The sequence below is a fragment of the Lissotriton vulgaris genome, chromosome 10 (assembly GCF_964263255.1).
Source record: "Lissotriton vulgaris chromosome 10, aLisVul1.2, whole genome shotgun sequence".
NCBI classification, from domain to species: domain Eukaryota; kingdom Metazoa; phylum Chordata; class Amphibia; order Caudata; family Salamandridae; genus Lissotriton; species Lissotriton vulgaris.
The window spans coordinates 162,902,944-162,918,315 of record NC_141698.1 but is presented as its reverse complement, the minus strand read 5'-3'; the positions used below and the strand labels follow the sequence as shown (position 1 = coordinate 162,918,315).

The following is a 15,372-nucleotide window of genomic DNA, read 5'->3' as shown; positions in this document are numbered from 1 at the left end:
TGATGAAAAGGGTTCCAGCATGCACAGTTCGGTCACAAGGTGCTGAAAGACCCGGCACTCTGAGCCAGAATGATATCACCCATGCTTGCCTTACATCATTTCTGAATTATGAAAGCAACAAAGTTCATCTTTTTCATAGCAGAACCATCAGTCCTAAAGCAGAACCAGGTATGATGGGAAGTCAGCTGTAAGAAATTGGGTTGTTGGTTGACTGGGGTGTAAGCCCTGGTCAAGCAATAACCAAAATCCTTGTTAGGGTAAAGCATAAGCAAACTCCAAATGAACCTGCTCACACCCTTGGTAGCTTTGCACAGAGCAGTTGAGGCTTAACTTAGAGACATTGTTTAAAGTATCTGTGCAACACTTCAAACAGTAAAATAGTGAAAACACACCACAAAAGGAACCCACAACAAAGTTAGAAAAATAAAGCAATATGTAATAAATAAAACAAGCAAGGCTCTTGTGTGAGGTCCTGTTGCTTAGTCATGGAGGGTCCTGTTGATGGGGCTTGCAATGCGTAGTTCAGTTTAGGGGATGGGGCAGGCATCTGGTGATGCATCCTTTCCGAGGAGCTGTGAGGCTGAGATGCGGAGTCCGTCACCGTCGTCGAGGCTGCCTTTGACGAGAGATGCGAGAAACTGGGCTGTGGATGCAATGCACCACCATGGCGATTTGTCAGTTCTGAGAAGCTGTGGCGGGAGATGCGGGTCTTTGCGACGGGCCTAATCCACACATCATTGGCGATGCGTCGGTTGTGCTCGGGATGAGCTGTTCAGCTGAGGAGATGTGTCAGTTCTGCTGGGGGATGCCCCACTCAGCAGAGAAGATGTGTTGGTTCTGCTGGCAAGCACTTTAGGCTCACTTCAAAGGGAACCCGAGTGGGGTGGCACCACTTGGCATGGCAGACACACGAAAGGCAGAGTCCAAGTACAAATGTAAGATGTTTGGAAGCATATTATGTCCCTGAGGCTTCAGATGAGGAGGCCAACCAACTAGCCCCTCTGAGTTCTGGGTTCAAGAGAAGCAGGACTAGTCCCTCACCCAGGCAAGAAGGCTGCATGCACAGACCAGCACAGCAAAGCAGGAGTCTAGCAGAGTAACAGTCCTTCAGCAGCCCAACAGTACTTCCTGGCAGAGTATCCGCAGGTCCTGAAGTGTAGTGAATTGGTGGTGGCAGAGGTCCTTTTTTATACATAGTTGTGCCTTGGAAGTGGGGAGAAGCTTCCAGAGGCATGCCTGTGAAGTGCACAGATGCCCTGTCTCCCCAGCTCTGCCTCAAGACTAATTACAGGGGTTATACAGCCCTTTGTGTGGGGACAAAACACAGACTATTCAGGTGTAAGTGATATAGGGTCCATTGTCTGCCGCTGTCTAGGAGGACACAGTCATGTGACCAGAGACAAGAAAATGCCAACTTTCTAAAAGTGCACTTCAGAATTGTAAGTTAAAATCCAACTTCACCAAAATTAGGATTTTACATTAATAATGCAGACACCAAACTTGAATCAGTTATATCTTCTCATTTGGAAATTACAATTATAAAATGGAAAAAGGGTAATCCCATTGTTATCCAATAGGAGATATAGTACCTGCAGTAGTGAGAAACACATTTGAGAGTTTTTCACTACCAGGACATCCAAAACTTAAAAGTACATGTCCTGCTTTTTAAATACATTGCACCCTGCCCTCGGGCTGTCTAGGGACTACCCTAGGTGTGACCTATAGGTATTAAAAAGAAAGGTTTGGGCCCGGGAAAATATTTATTTTGTCAGGTCGAAATGGCAGTTTAAACTGCACACGAAGGCTTTGCAATTGCAGGCCTTTGACATGTTTGAAGGGCTACTTCAGCGCTTAGATACCCCTGGGTGATATAGCGCTTTACAAGCTCATAATAACATAACATAACATAACATACTTAAGTGCATGGCACAATCAGTGCCGATGGACGATTAGTAACATATAATTTACAGGCCCGGGGCACTTATCGTACCACTTTACTAAGGACGTATAAGTAAATTAAATATGCCAATTGAGTATAAGCCAATTCTACCATGTTTTAAGGAAAGAGCACAAGCACTGAATCACAGTTTAAGAGTGGTAAAGTGCACAGAGTCCTAAGGGCAACAAAAACAAATCCAGCGAAAAGGGGAGAAGGAAGGCAAAATGTTTGGGGATGGGGGCTGCAGAAAGGGACATTTCCAACATCAGTGATATTGGAGTGTCTCCATAAACAATGCTAGGACTTTACATTCCTAAACTAGGTAAATTGATTAAAATGCATAAAAAATAAGGGAAGCAACGCCGGTGTCAGCCATTTGAAGCTGAGTAATGTTTCTCAAGTGTAGCACATATACATTTAATAGGATGCACGCATGCTACGCGTGGGCCAACATGAACATCGTAGCTGGCTAATGTCCTTGTGTTAGAAAGGTCCTACATATGTCCATCCATTTTGATAAGTCATGTGGGAAACCTTGTTAAGTGCAGGACATGTGGTTGAAATACACAAGTATTTTCACAACCTTGGCAGGACATTTTCTGTCCAAATCAAGTCTCCTGTGCAAAAACATGATGCAACCGACTATACATAAAACTAAACCAGCACAAAATTATACAGTTGCATATGATTCTTCACATTCTAGTAATGTAGCCTCTAATCCAGCTTCGTCTTCTTGCAAAGAGTATCTCCAATCTGCATAAAATATCAGGAGCTGATGAATGAAAACCAGTCTCATAAGAAGCAATTGTCACCATTTCTCTCATTCAGCCATTTAGAGGTGTCACAGCATCAGTCCTCGATTTTCTCGGTTGCAATGAATATTGACCCCCAGACCAACAAGTATATTTATGGTCAGAATATAGAGGTCCAAAATATTGAATGGTAAGTGCTTACAAGGGACTATAGATTTAGCCATCATAATTATACATTTACGTACCTTGAAGACATATAGATCGCCTAGGTTCATATATGTGGAGTTAGGTATAGAAAATCTATACGTACTTGCCTGTTGATATACCAGTTTCGATATTTTGTCCTCTATATTCGGTGCCATTGGTAGTCTGGTTTCAATATTCAAGATTCACACAGATTTTCTCAGTATGAAGAGTTTGGGTTCTGCCAAGGCTGTGCCAAACCATTTGATCCTGTGGGAGTCTAACTCTGAGTTATGGAGACATAGTGAAGGAGCACCATCTATGCAGAAATGGTCGAGTCGATGCCACTGGACAAATATACTCCAGTTTAATGCCAACATTGCATTAAGCGGGCACAAGGTCACAACATGTGAATTTAATCATGTTTAGATCATTTCAAATTAAATCTGGCAGGATTACACACACAGGAGCTCCTACAAACTCATTTTGAGTGACATTTTGTCGGACATACAAAGCGCATTTCGTAAAGCTTATTGAAGTAATGAGGTGAATAACAATGATAAATATTCATAGAATACGAAAAATAAACCTACAAACTAATTTCACCATTTTTTGTGATGCGAGGATACATAATATATGTAGCGCACCTTTAATCGTAACCTTATATTAACAGCAGTTTAATTTGCCCCTTTGAAGTTCTGCATAGTGAGTTGTGCGCAACAAAATATTCTTAATTGGACTTTGTGGGACTAAAAAGAGTAATAAGTAAAAGATTATCCAAAAAAACAAGCTTTGGCAAAGCCAAAAAGTCTGACCTTGGCAACCTCGAGCAATGATTACATTTGTAAAAAAGTTTTATTGCAAGAAAATGGCACTAATCCAAAATGAATAGAAAATGTTGCCACCTAAACTTGTAGGCAAATGCTGGTGATAACAAATTGATATGTAAAACCCATTCACTGATGTACCATCTTTAATAGTGATGTTTTTAAAAACAAGACTTTAGGTTGAGACTTGTGTTTTATTATGAGAAATAGACACAAATAAATAAGGACATGACCAAGCACTCATCACAGGCAACTACAATATTACAATATCACTTAAGCACTTCCGAAACCACATTTACAAGGAGACGGAAAATAAATCACATATCCCTGGGCACCCAACTGCAGGCAAAATAAATAGCAGTTATTTGAATCAGTTATATCACTGAAGAAAAACACTATTGTAGGAGATGTTTACAACACCTACAGGCTTTGTGCAGCCAATCAAATTGAAGGGAGTCTGTAGGTAAAGTGGGCTGGCCTATAACCCCATCTGATTTGCTGGGGTGGGCAGAAGCAACATATTGGTGGACAATTCAGCCGACCAATAGATGAAATCCACTGACCAAAAGCCCCTCTTTTTAAAAAAATATTTTTATTTGAAAGATGACAGACAAATTCACTGTTACTCACACAATTCACAATGCAAGTTACATTTAGTGTCCTATTAGGAATCAAGTTCAGTTAGACATACATATTACACATTTTGCTCCCCATCTCTGTTCCTTCGCAATTCCAATTCCACCACAGGCGATACACAAATCTCCCCCTATACAAGTTCCATTTGGACCATTTCCTGCACCACTTCTTCGGGCACCCCCTCGCAACAAACACTTCTTTCTCAGCTATCATGCAACTATCTAGCTCCCTCTACCAAACCGCCACTGCAGCCGGTCGTATTCCACCCCATTCCCTAGCAATTTCCCTCTTAAATAGTGTAAAACCTAATGTTACAAACTGCTGTTCTGTCTCCGTATGATCAGTCGCCTCCCATATATTGAGCAGGCCCAGTTGTGGCATCAATGTAAGCGGCTTTCCCAGCGCGGAATGCATATGTGTTGTGATCCTCTCCCAACGGCTCTGCACAATCGGGAATTCCCATATCATATGGTAAAAGGTGGTTGACTGCCGGCAGCCCCTTAGACAAAGATCATCCGACCTAGACCTAATCCTCGCAAGAGTGACCCCAGTCAAATATATGAGCGGTGGAAAACACGGAGTTGGATAAGGCGGAATCTAAGCGTGATGGCAGCCTCTCTGGGAGACATTAATACCTGCCTCCATTGTCCCTATGTCCCCCTCCCACTTCTCTTTAAGCTTTCCGAAGGAATCAGGTACATTATTACTAAGTTTCCTTTAAGTGAGGGAGGTCGCCTTGGTGTGCAGCTGTCCATCCAACAGACGGTCCTCCAGAGGGGACGACTCCGGTATATCTACACAACTAGGGAACGCCGTCATGAAAGCATGCCGTATTTGTAGATAGCGAAATACCTCACTGGGCGCCAACCGGTATGTCTTCTGTAGCTCCTCAAACCGAAAGATTTTACCCTTCTTAATCAAGTCACCAACCGTCGAGATACCGATCATATCCCATTTATCGAATCTCGGGTACTGGCAAAGCATACCTAACTTCTGGGAATACCACAGCGGCGTCATTTTGGTAAGCCTGCCTGTCCAACCCAAACGAGAATTGGCTAGTCTCCATATCTGCTTCGTGTGTTGAGTGGGACCCACAAAATGCTTCTTCCTAGTACTAGAGTAAAGTGTCCCAAGATATCCAGACCTAACCATCTGATATCTATCCAAAGGACATGTCGGATCATCCGGTGGGCGTATAGCCACCTATTCACAGTCACCAGTTGCGAGGCCCAGTAATACAGCGGTATGTCAGGTAGCGCAATGCTCCCATCATACCATCCCTTCATCAATTTCTGAAGCTCAATCCTCGGGGCCTTCCCATCCCATAGTACCGTACTCACCTCCCCTTCCACTGCCGTAAAATAGGCATCTGGTACTCTATGTGGACAATTTTGTAGAATATAAAGAAACCTCGGAAGGGCGAGCATCTTAAAAAGAGCAGCACGGCCAACCAGTGACAATGGCAAAGATCTCCAATGTTGGACGTCAGCCCGCAACCGTGCCAACAAGGGCGCTAAATTGCGACTATGAAAGAGGGCCTGATCCGGCGTGACAAAAAATTCCCAGGTATCTAAAACAGTCATCCGAGACCATTAAAGCACAGTCTTTTGGAAGACGTGGGTTCTGTTTATGAAGCACATACAACACCGACTTGCCCCAATTAATCGCGTACCCCGAATATTTCCCAAAATTTGTGAAAATATTGAGGACCATATGGATGGACCTGTATGGGTTCGCAAGATATAACAGTATATCATCTGCATAGAGTGATATTCTATCTTCACAATCTGGGGACCACCTCAGACCCGTTGTCATAACATCACGCCGTATCCAGGCCGCCAAGGGCCCAAGCATGAGCGAGAACAACAGTGGCGATAGAGGGCAATCCTGTCTGGTGCCTCTTCGGAGAGAGAACTGCCTGGATGTGTAATTGTTCACTATGACCTGCCCAAAAATGTCCGTATAAAGTAGCCGTACCCACCGTATGAATTTAGGGCCTAATCCTCCTCTTTTCAGAACTTCAAACATATATGGCCATTCAATCGAGTCAAACGCCATGGAGGCATCAAGGGACAGTATGACTGCATCCTCTTCTAGATATCTCTGACGCGCCAGAACGTTATGAAACCGACGGATTAGTGGCAGCGGAAACGGAGAGATTGAGGAGCTATGATTATAAACAGTATATAGCGAAGGTTCATGATGAGGGTGATAAGGTGGGTACACTTCTGGCGCAACTGAAGAGTCCAGTGCCGAGAGGTTGCCCGATTATGACAGTGCGCGCGGCGACGGGGGAAACGGTCTATTCCCAGATGGCAATCCTCTCACGCTCCTTAGGGTACTATACGACCCTCTATCAAAGCAACCTGGAGTCTGAGGACTCAGACATTGAAGACTACTTGGCAGAGATTCAGCTCCCACAACTATTTATTTATTTATTTATTTTCACATTTTTAAAGCGCACTGTTACCAGACGGTGTCCTGGCGCTGACTGACCACTCCTTAACCTGACCTGAAGCTTATTGTTTAAAGAGCCATGTTTTCAGGGCCCTCCGGAAGGACATCAGATGCGGTACTAGTCTGAGGACCAGTGGCAGGGCGTTCCAGGCTTTCGCTGCTCCCAGGGAGAAACTCCTTCCCCCCCACCGGGCTTTCCTGACTCTTGGAACCACAATTGTCCCCTGGTCGGCTGATCTCAGCGATCTGGCTGGTTTGTACCACTGGAAGAGCTGGGCCATACAGTGAGGGCCTACTCCTTTGAGTGCCTTAAATACTACACAGAGCGCTTTGAATATAATTTTTTTGAGCACGGGTAGCCAGTATAGTTTCACCAAATCCTGGGTGACCGAGGCAAATTTCAGTGTACCCGTAATCAGCCGGGCTGCCGCGTTCTGCAGGATTTGGAGTTTGTTGAGCAGCCCTTGTTGAGCATAAAGCAGCAAGCTATTGCAGTAATCCAGGCGGGACATAATCAGTCCCGTCACCACTGTCTTCCTGCACTCATCCGGAAGAAAAGGCAAGACTTTACGTACTGTTTTCAGAACGTAGTGGGTTGCAGAGGACAGCGCATTTACTTGAGGCCTGAATGACAATGTATCGTCCATCAGGATCCCAAGATTTTTAGCCTTAGCGACTGGGATGGGTGGGACGCCCATTTCCTCTGGCCACCACCTTGGTGTCCAGAAATTCTCTCTGGCCCCAAACAGCAGAACCTCTGTCTTTGATGAGTTCAGCTTTAGGCAGTTCCCTGCCATCCAACTGCTGACCGCACGCATGCAGTTTTTAAACCTGTTGGCCGTGCATACCTCTTCCCCAGGTAGCAGTGACACCACAATCTGCGTGTCGTCCGCATATAATGTTAAATTAAAGCTGAATGATCTAATAACTGAGGCCAGAGTGGAGACATATATGTTAAAAAGTGTCGGACTCAGGGATGACCCCTGAGGGACCCCACAAGGGAGCGCAAACGGGTCCGACTCTAGATCTCCTAAGGCCACCACCTGGCTTCTGTTGGAAAGGAAAGCCTGCAATATCTTGAGAGCTTTACACTGAATCCCACAGGCCCCTAAACGGACCACCAGTAACCTGTGGTGGACCGTATCAAAGGCCGTGGAGAGGTTCAACAGGATCAAGGCGGCTCTGCCTCCTGCATCCATCTCTGTTCTGCATGAGGAAAACGCTAAGGGTCTGGGTCAAGATATAACATTGACAGAGATTAAGGGTGCGATCAAGAAGATGGCCCGGAATAAGACGCCGGGGGTAGATGGCCTACCAATAGAATTTTATGCAAAATATATTGACATCTTGGCACCTCACTTGTTGGAGGTCTATGCAGAAGCTGCGAAGCTGGGGTATTTGCCCAGGTCGATGAGAGAAGCACTGGTTGTTCCCCTGTTAAAACCTGGAAGAGAAAGCAATGATGTGGCATCCTATAGACCGCTGTCCATGTTGACAGTGGATTATAAAATTCTGAGTCGCATACTAGCCACAAGACTGCTACCACACATGACCACCTTGGTCCACGAGGATCAGGCTGGGTTCATTCCAACCAGGAACACCACGACTAATATCCGACACTTAATGCGGGTGCTGGGGAGCGACGTGGGCGTGGACATGAGACCGGCCGTGTTGTCAATCGATATAGAAAAGGCATTTGATCGCCTGGAGTGGGAATACCTTAATAGGCTACTGGAGAAATTCGGCTTAGGAGCTCAATTTGGACATTGGACGAAGGTCCTATACTCCTCAGCGACTGCCAGGATGCGGTTGGGATCAGTAGTATCTGCCAAATATCCGGTACGGAGAGGAACGAGGCAAGGGTGTTCACTTTCCCCCTTGCTGTTTGCGCTAGCGATTGAACCTCTGGCAGCCCAGGCTAGGACAGGGATGGCATATAAGGGTCTTGTGTGTAGCAGGATCCCGCAGTACATATCATTATATGCGGACGATCTGCTGTTGTTCTTGGAGGATACGGTGGAAGCACTGCAGGGGGCGGTTGACATGCTGTCACAATTTGGGAAACTGTCGGGCCTCAGGGTTAACTGGAGTAAAACGTGCATTTTCCCAATGCGAGAGGATTTGCCCCAACCACAGACGGAAAGGGACATTCTATGGGAACAATCGTGCTTCACCTATCTGGGAGTCCGTATCTACCATGGGGTTGACGACATGTTGGAGGGGAACATAGGGCGCTGTATTAGAGCCCTGACTGTCTGTATGGCGTTCTGGGCAACTCTTCCCCTCTCAGTGATGGGGAGAGCGGCGCTGCTTAAGATGGTACGGATCTTCCGAGAACTGAGAATGCTCACCACTGACTTTTTATGGGGACACGGAAGGCGGCGAGTAGCACTGAATAAGCTGATGAGGCCAAAGGTGGAGGGGGGACTGGCAGTCCCTAATTTTGAAATCTATTATTTGGCAGCGCAACTGCAGATCCTTACACAACATGTGGCAAAAGAATTTAGGGGCCCTGTCCAGGCCCGAGGGGCAGGGATACAGAGACATGTACTCTCATATATTGTCATGCAGCAGAAGCTTGATCTCCGGGACTTAACGTTAGAGGAGAGGACTTTGCGATTATGCTGGAACAGAAGCCAAAAGAGAGGAGGGGTAGCACATCCATACGCACCCGATATTCCCCTGGGTATGCTGACAGCATTTCCACATGGGGGGACTGGTCCCCGCTCATGGACTGGGAGGAATTGGGACTTAACATGATAGGCGATCTGTATACAGATGGCGTATTATTGCCATTCAGGGCGGTGTAAGGACAATTTGGCCTTCCTGATGGGGGCTTCCTATTACATGCGGCAATAACATCGGCGATACGAACGCACTGGAAGACTGGGCAGTCGGAACCACCGACCACTATGGCTTGCCAATATGTGGTCATGGCAGCGGGTACATTTAAAGCAGTCACCTGTCTACATTCTCAAATGTTGAATGAGGGCTTAGAACCACTGACTGAGCTGAAACTAAAATGAGAGGAGAGCGTGGGGAAACCCATACCGGACACACCATGGGGCCATATTCTGAGGAGGACTTGGAAAGGGAGTAGAAATGCGAGGTTTCAACAAGTGCATTTGTTTATAGTACATAGAGCTTACCTTACCCCGGGGAAGATCCGGAGGTATTTCCACGTACAGGATGCAGCGTGCCCTAAATGCTCGATGCCTGATGTGGAACTAGATCATATGATGTGGGATTGCCCGTAACTGGGGCTGTCCTGGTCTGAGGTGGGGGCGCTTCTCAATGGGGTTACTGAACGGCAGGTTGAATATGATATGGCGACGTGTCTGTTGCTTTGGTTTCCTCACACGTCTAAAACAAAAATCACTAGCAAGTTCATTGAATTAGGCCTCATTTTAGCCCAGAGGGAAATAACCTGGCATTGGAAGTCGAAAGAAGGTCCATCTAGTAAGAAGTGGGCGACTGAGTTATGTAAATGGGCCCGTAGTGAAAGTACAGTCAGACTTAGACAGGCCACTCGCACAGAGAATGAAAAGAGTTTAGAAATGGCACCGGCATGGGAGGAGCTAGTGCAGGCGCTACAGAATCGTCAAGCAGAGGGAGTGGACTAGGGAAAGAGTGCAGTAAATGGCGTTCGAGGGGATACAGTGGCAGATGAGTGTTGATCAATCAGGTCCTTTACGAATATGATTATAGATGAGTGTACGACACCCACACCAGCAGCAGTTGGGGGGGGGGTTGAGGGGGAGCAAGTTGGGGGTTCAAATGTGGACAGGTGGGGTAACTGCAGGTCTACTGAGTCCTTTGTTGACCCTTGGGATGCTTAATTGTTAAATATGTTTTCCGCATTGGGGTATGGTACGTTGAGTATGACATATCGGGAGACTCCTACAGGGGAGGTTAACTGTGGGTTAGGGTGACCGAGTTGTGCTTGCGCTAACAATCAGTAATTACCTAATGGGATTGTGACAGATTGACTGTTGAAAATGGGGAACAGGGAGATAAAGAAAAGCAGAAGCATGATTATAATGCCAAACTGATGCCATTGTTTCTCACTTTTATGTCTCTGGTAACTGCTAGCTAACGCCACCCGGCCCCCGGGATGTGGGCTGAATGGCTGTGTGATGCTTTCTGGTTGACATATGGGAAAAAGCTCTTAGCGGCTGGCATGTCAGTACAAGTGATTGAATATTTTCCGAATCTGCAATAAAAACACAGTTTACAAAAAAAAAATGAAGCCGACGGATATTAAGGGCCGTATTTCTACCTGGCATAAATCCAGACTGGTCTGGGTGCACAAGGGAGGATATCACTGTTCCCAGCCGCGTGGCGAGCACTTTCACCAAGACCTTCACCTCTACATTAATCAATTAAATCGGTCTGTATGACCGACAATCATCCACCGGTTTACCAGCTTTGTGTATCACCACAATGCTTGCCAGTCGCTGATCTGGCGGTAGGGTTCCCTTTTCCCAGCTTTCCTGATACATTCCTCGCAACTGCTGGACCATCTGGGAAGCCACTGCCTTAAGAAATTCTACTGGGGTACCATTGGGCCCCATCGCCTTTCCAGATTTAATTTGACCAATGGCCTTCCGAATTTCCTTGTCGGAAAGGTCCGCCTCCAGTAGCTCCCTATCCCCTTCCGAAAGAGTCGGCACGTCGCATTCTGCCAGCAATTGGTGTGAGTCTTCCACGGTATATACAGCAGAGGGCGAGAATACTTTTTAGAAATAAGTAGCAAATGATTCTGCTATTTCACCTGGGCGGTAAAGAACTTCCCCACTCAGCATCGTCAATCGGGGCACCTATCTAGCACCTTGCTCCTTCCTTTCCAACCATGCCAGCGTTTTTCCTGCCCTATCTCCAAGCTCATACAGCCTGTGGTGGGTAGCCGCCTGCTTAGCCAACATATGTTCCCGAGCCTTTAGTTTGTATTCCTCCTTTTTAAGCACCAGGCTATGGAGTGCCCCATCCGAAGGATGTATCGCATATTCCGCCTCAAGCTGTCTAAGTGCATCCTCCAGCTGTTCCAAAATCTCACTCCGTTTCACAACATATTGCACTTTCAGCGTGTAGTGTAGTTCCTATATTCCCAATAGGCTCTGCGCATTGGAATAATATATTCAGCAGTGTAGACGTAGGACTGAGGTCGACTAGGTCTCTACTGACTGTATTAGACTTAAGGTTTGCCAGCTAGCTCAGAGGTCACTAGAAACTTTCTCGAATAAACGAGAAGGAGTTTAACCTCCCTGGATAGACAAGAAGGGATTAGCTTCCGACAACCATATAACATGACAACTTTGCTCCCCCAGAATAAGAGTGTATCTCTAGAGTCGTGTGAAAACAATAGACAGCTATTTCACTCAGTCATTGTGCGTTCTTAGTTTCACCAGAGTGCAGAGAAGAGAGAGACGGGCGTTTTCAATAAAAGGTATAATTTATTGAGCAGTCTTCCTTCTCATGCAAGAGAAATGAATTGCCACAATTGCAATACTTAATGTAAAGTAAAGTGCGTACAGTAAAAGAAGTATTATGAAATAATACTGTAAAAGCATTGATATGGTTTCTTAGCCATAAGACACTTTAAAATGGATAAAATATATACATACATATATACATTGACTAACGTACTCAACTGGTGCTTCTAAATACGCCTTACCCGGTGTACCTGACCTAAGCCTAATACGTGGGAAGGAGTAAGTACGTAGCAGTTTGAGTTAAGTTGGTTTTGCCAAGAATCTAACTCAAGAATTCTCTTTAAGGGTTTAGTCAGCACCGTACCTTGGGAATAGAATGTAGGAGGTCTGGTATCTCTTTCCTCAGGACTCGATATTCCAGCAACCCGGCAAGGGTAGGCTGGAAACGCCGGAGCTGGATTTTCTCGGCTGGAGAAAAAGACAGCGTCTTTCTCAGCGCGTCAAAGAGGAGGAGCAGCGTCCGTGGGCTCTCGCATCAGCTGGGCTCTCGGGCAAGCAGATGGCTGCTCGGCTCCAAAACCACCACCGTGTGTTTGCTTAAGGCAATGTTGGTATATTTATACCTGAAAGGTGCCGAGTTTGACGTAAGGTTTGGACATAAGACGTCAATAAAGATGTCACTAAGAACTGACTGTTCCTTTAGTGTTCGCAGGAGTTTTAATGACAAATCAAAACAAAAGCAAACGGGGATTTCCCAGGTTGCTGGAGGTTTGGTGTGTCGAAAGAACTCGTTGTGCTTTCTAGGAATCCAAGGAAGTAGCTCCTGTTGTGCTTTGGACTGCAGGGGCTATTTACTAAATATGGATCTGATTCTTTATGCCATTATAGGGATATTATTGATTATAGCTGTAAAAAGGCATAAAATAGCAATATTGATTCGGGTTCCTGGATAAAACACATCACCCACTCCACGATCTAATGTCCATCTTTACTAAAACTAAGCAATAGTAAACATTTAAATGTGCATGTGTATTTCAACCCACCCCAAAATACTTTTATGCATTTGAAATGGTGTATGCAGAATACACGAAAATGATTACTGGTACTGTACGCTTTTCAAGCAGTGTAATCATTCAGTTAAGCATGCTTATATAGATTTAGCTAAATGATTTGCGAAAATTACACATGAAATGGCTCTTAATACAGAAAAGAAGGTCGAGACCATTCCATCACATATAAATACAGTTGCTGTAAAATGTGCTAGAGGCTGAGGTAATATTTTGTCTCTAGAGTTTTCTAAAAATAGAAGCTCTGTTCTTTAAGAATGGTTCTACTTTAAGCAAAGTTCATGTGCCAGAAAAAGAGGTAAATATTTTGGAGATTTTAAAGAATTATTTCGCTTTCAGGGGAAAAAATAGTTCTAAATGTTTTTAGTAGCTCTTGTTTATCAAAGCTGAAGGCCGAATTCAGAGTTCAGGGGAACGCTGTGTGCTTGTTGCTTAAAAAGTTATTCTTTCGGTTCAGGGGAGAAAATAATTTCAGACAGACTCGCAAATGCCGCAACAGTGCAGTCGTGAGAATGATTGCTATCATCGATGTCAGGATCAGCAATGCTCACAGAAGGTCGTACCTGGGTGATGTTGCTCTCATCTCGTACTTCACTGCCACCTAATCGTAGTGGTGAAGTCTCAACAAATGCCGTCATCAGGATTGGTAACCGCTGGGGACAACACGATGCACTGGACTTAGCAAAGTATCGATATCCATTGGTAATGTTGATTGTAGTGTAAGACAGGTGTCCAACACGCATTCTTCTCCGCATAGCATACATCGAAGCACAGGTAAGATGCAATTTTGCCAGATAGGTCTGAATGAAAGAAACCAGGTCATATTCAGATCTCTCAGCCGGGCTAATCCAAGGACTTTAGTTATGCGGTCCCGATAGCGTATAGCTAGGATCGTTTCTTCCATCGTTGCTGGAGTCTTGTCTGCGACTCGGCTTGCCATATCGGAGCAGAAGGGTCAAAAATAAAATTCCTGCTACGAGTCCCAAAAGTAGTGGTAGGCCGCCAAAGACAGAATGGACAAAATTGGGAAAGATGCCCAGAACTGCTTCGAAGGGTGTTAGCAGTCCCGAAAAAATCGTCTTAAATATATGTGGGATACCACTGGCATCAGACATATTTAGGATTTGGCTTAGCATTTCTACAAAATGCACGGGGCAATTTGTTGATAAAAGGGTATGTATCTCTTCTGTTGTCCTTGCAACTAGGAGATCATACGTTTCTTTTGATGACGTTAAAGGCACTGTTGTCTGTAAAAGAACAGACTTCATTCTGCTTAAAGTATCAATTCGTACAGAAGAGATATTCAAAGAAGGCCAAATTTTCCCCTCCGTATCTGGAGAGCTGTTTGGATACAATACTTGCATACAGCAAGTGACCATGGAAGTAACGCTTACGAGATAGGCTTTCCCTGGCACCATGCCACAACAGCTGTGGTCCATTATTAGAATATAGCTCCCGTTAGAAAGCCGTCTAAAGAATGGCTCTATCTGTGCTGCAGATGTGCCGTGCTGGTGACATGAAATGTTATTTGAAGTCCACTCACAGGCCCCATGCAAATTAATACCTTGGCACAGAAGTATACCGCTTAGTGATTGTTTACAATTGTTACCACTAAGAAATACATTCGGTTTCTTTTCACTATAACATGTGTGTGTGTAAGGCAATTTCCATGATGACTTAATGTACCCTTTACCCAACCTTTCATACTGGCCTGCTGGTATATACTCTTTGCAGTATTTAAATTGGAATGTTGTAATCGGAATTGTAATTATCCCATGTATTATCCATTCAATGACAGGTCTTTCTGACATTGTCAATGGTACTCTCTCAAGTTTTTCAATGCTCAGAATTGTATAGTCTGCTCCTTTTTGTGCCAAACTGATTTGTTTATCAGTAAGGTTAAAGATAGAGAATAATGACGTTGTGTTTATCAGACGCCATGGCACGTAGCCTGAACGCAGGTTTTGCAACGTCCAGCCAAGCTGTACAATAGAACGTAATTGGGACTGACCGTGTTGTAACATTAGTAAGTCCTGATCTATTATATCGATAGCAGATGATACAATACTGTCCAGTGAA

The 15,372-nt window shown here is 45.0% G+C and overlaps 1 protein-coding gene across 1 annotated transcript in view; it reads right to left on the bottom strand.

Annotated features, from left to right (window-relative positions):
• The window catches only part of IQCK (IQ motif containing K), a 647,452-nt gene that overhangs the window by 433,700 nt on the left and 198,380 nt on the right, over positions 1-15,372 (bottom strand). The gene's annotated exons all lie outside the window — the stretch shown is intronic.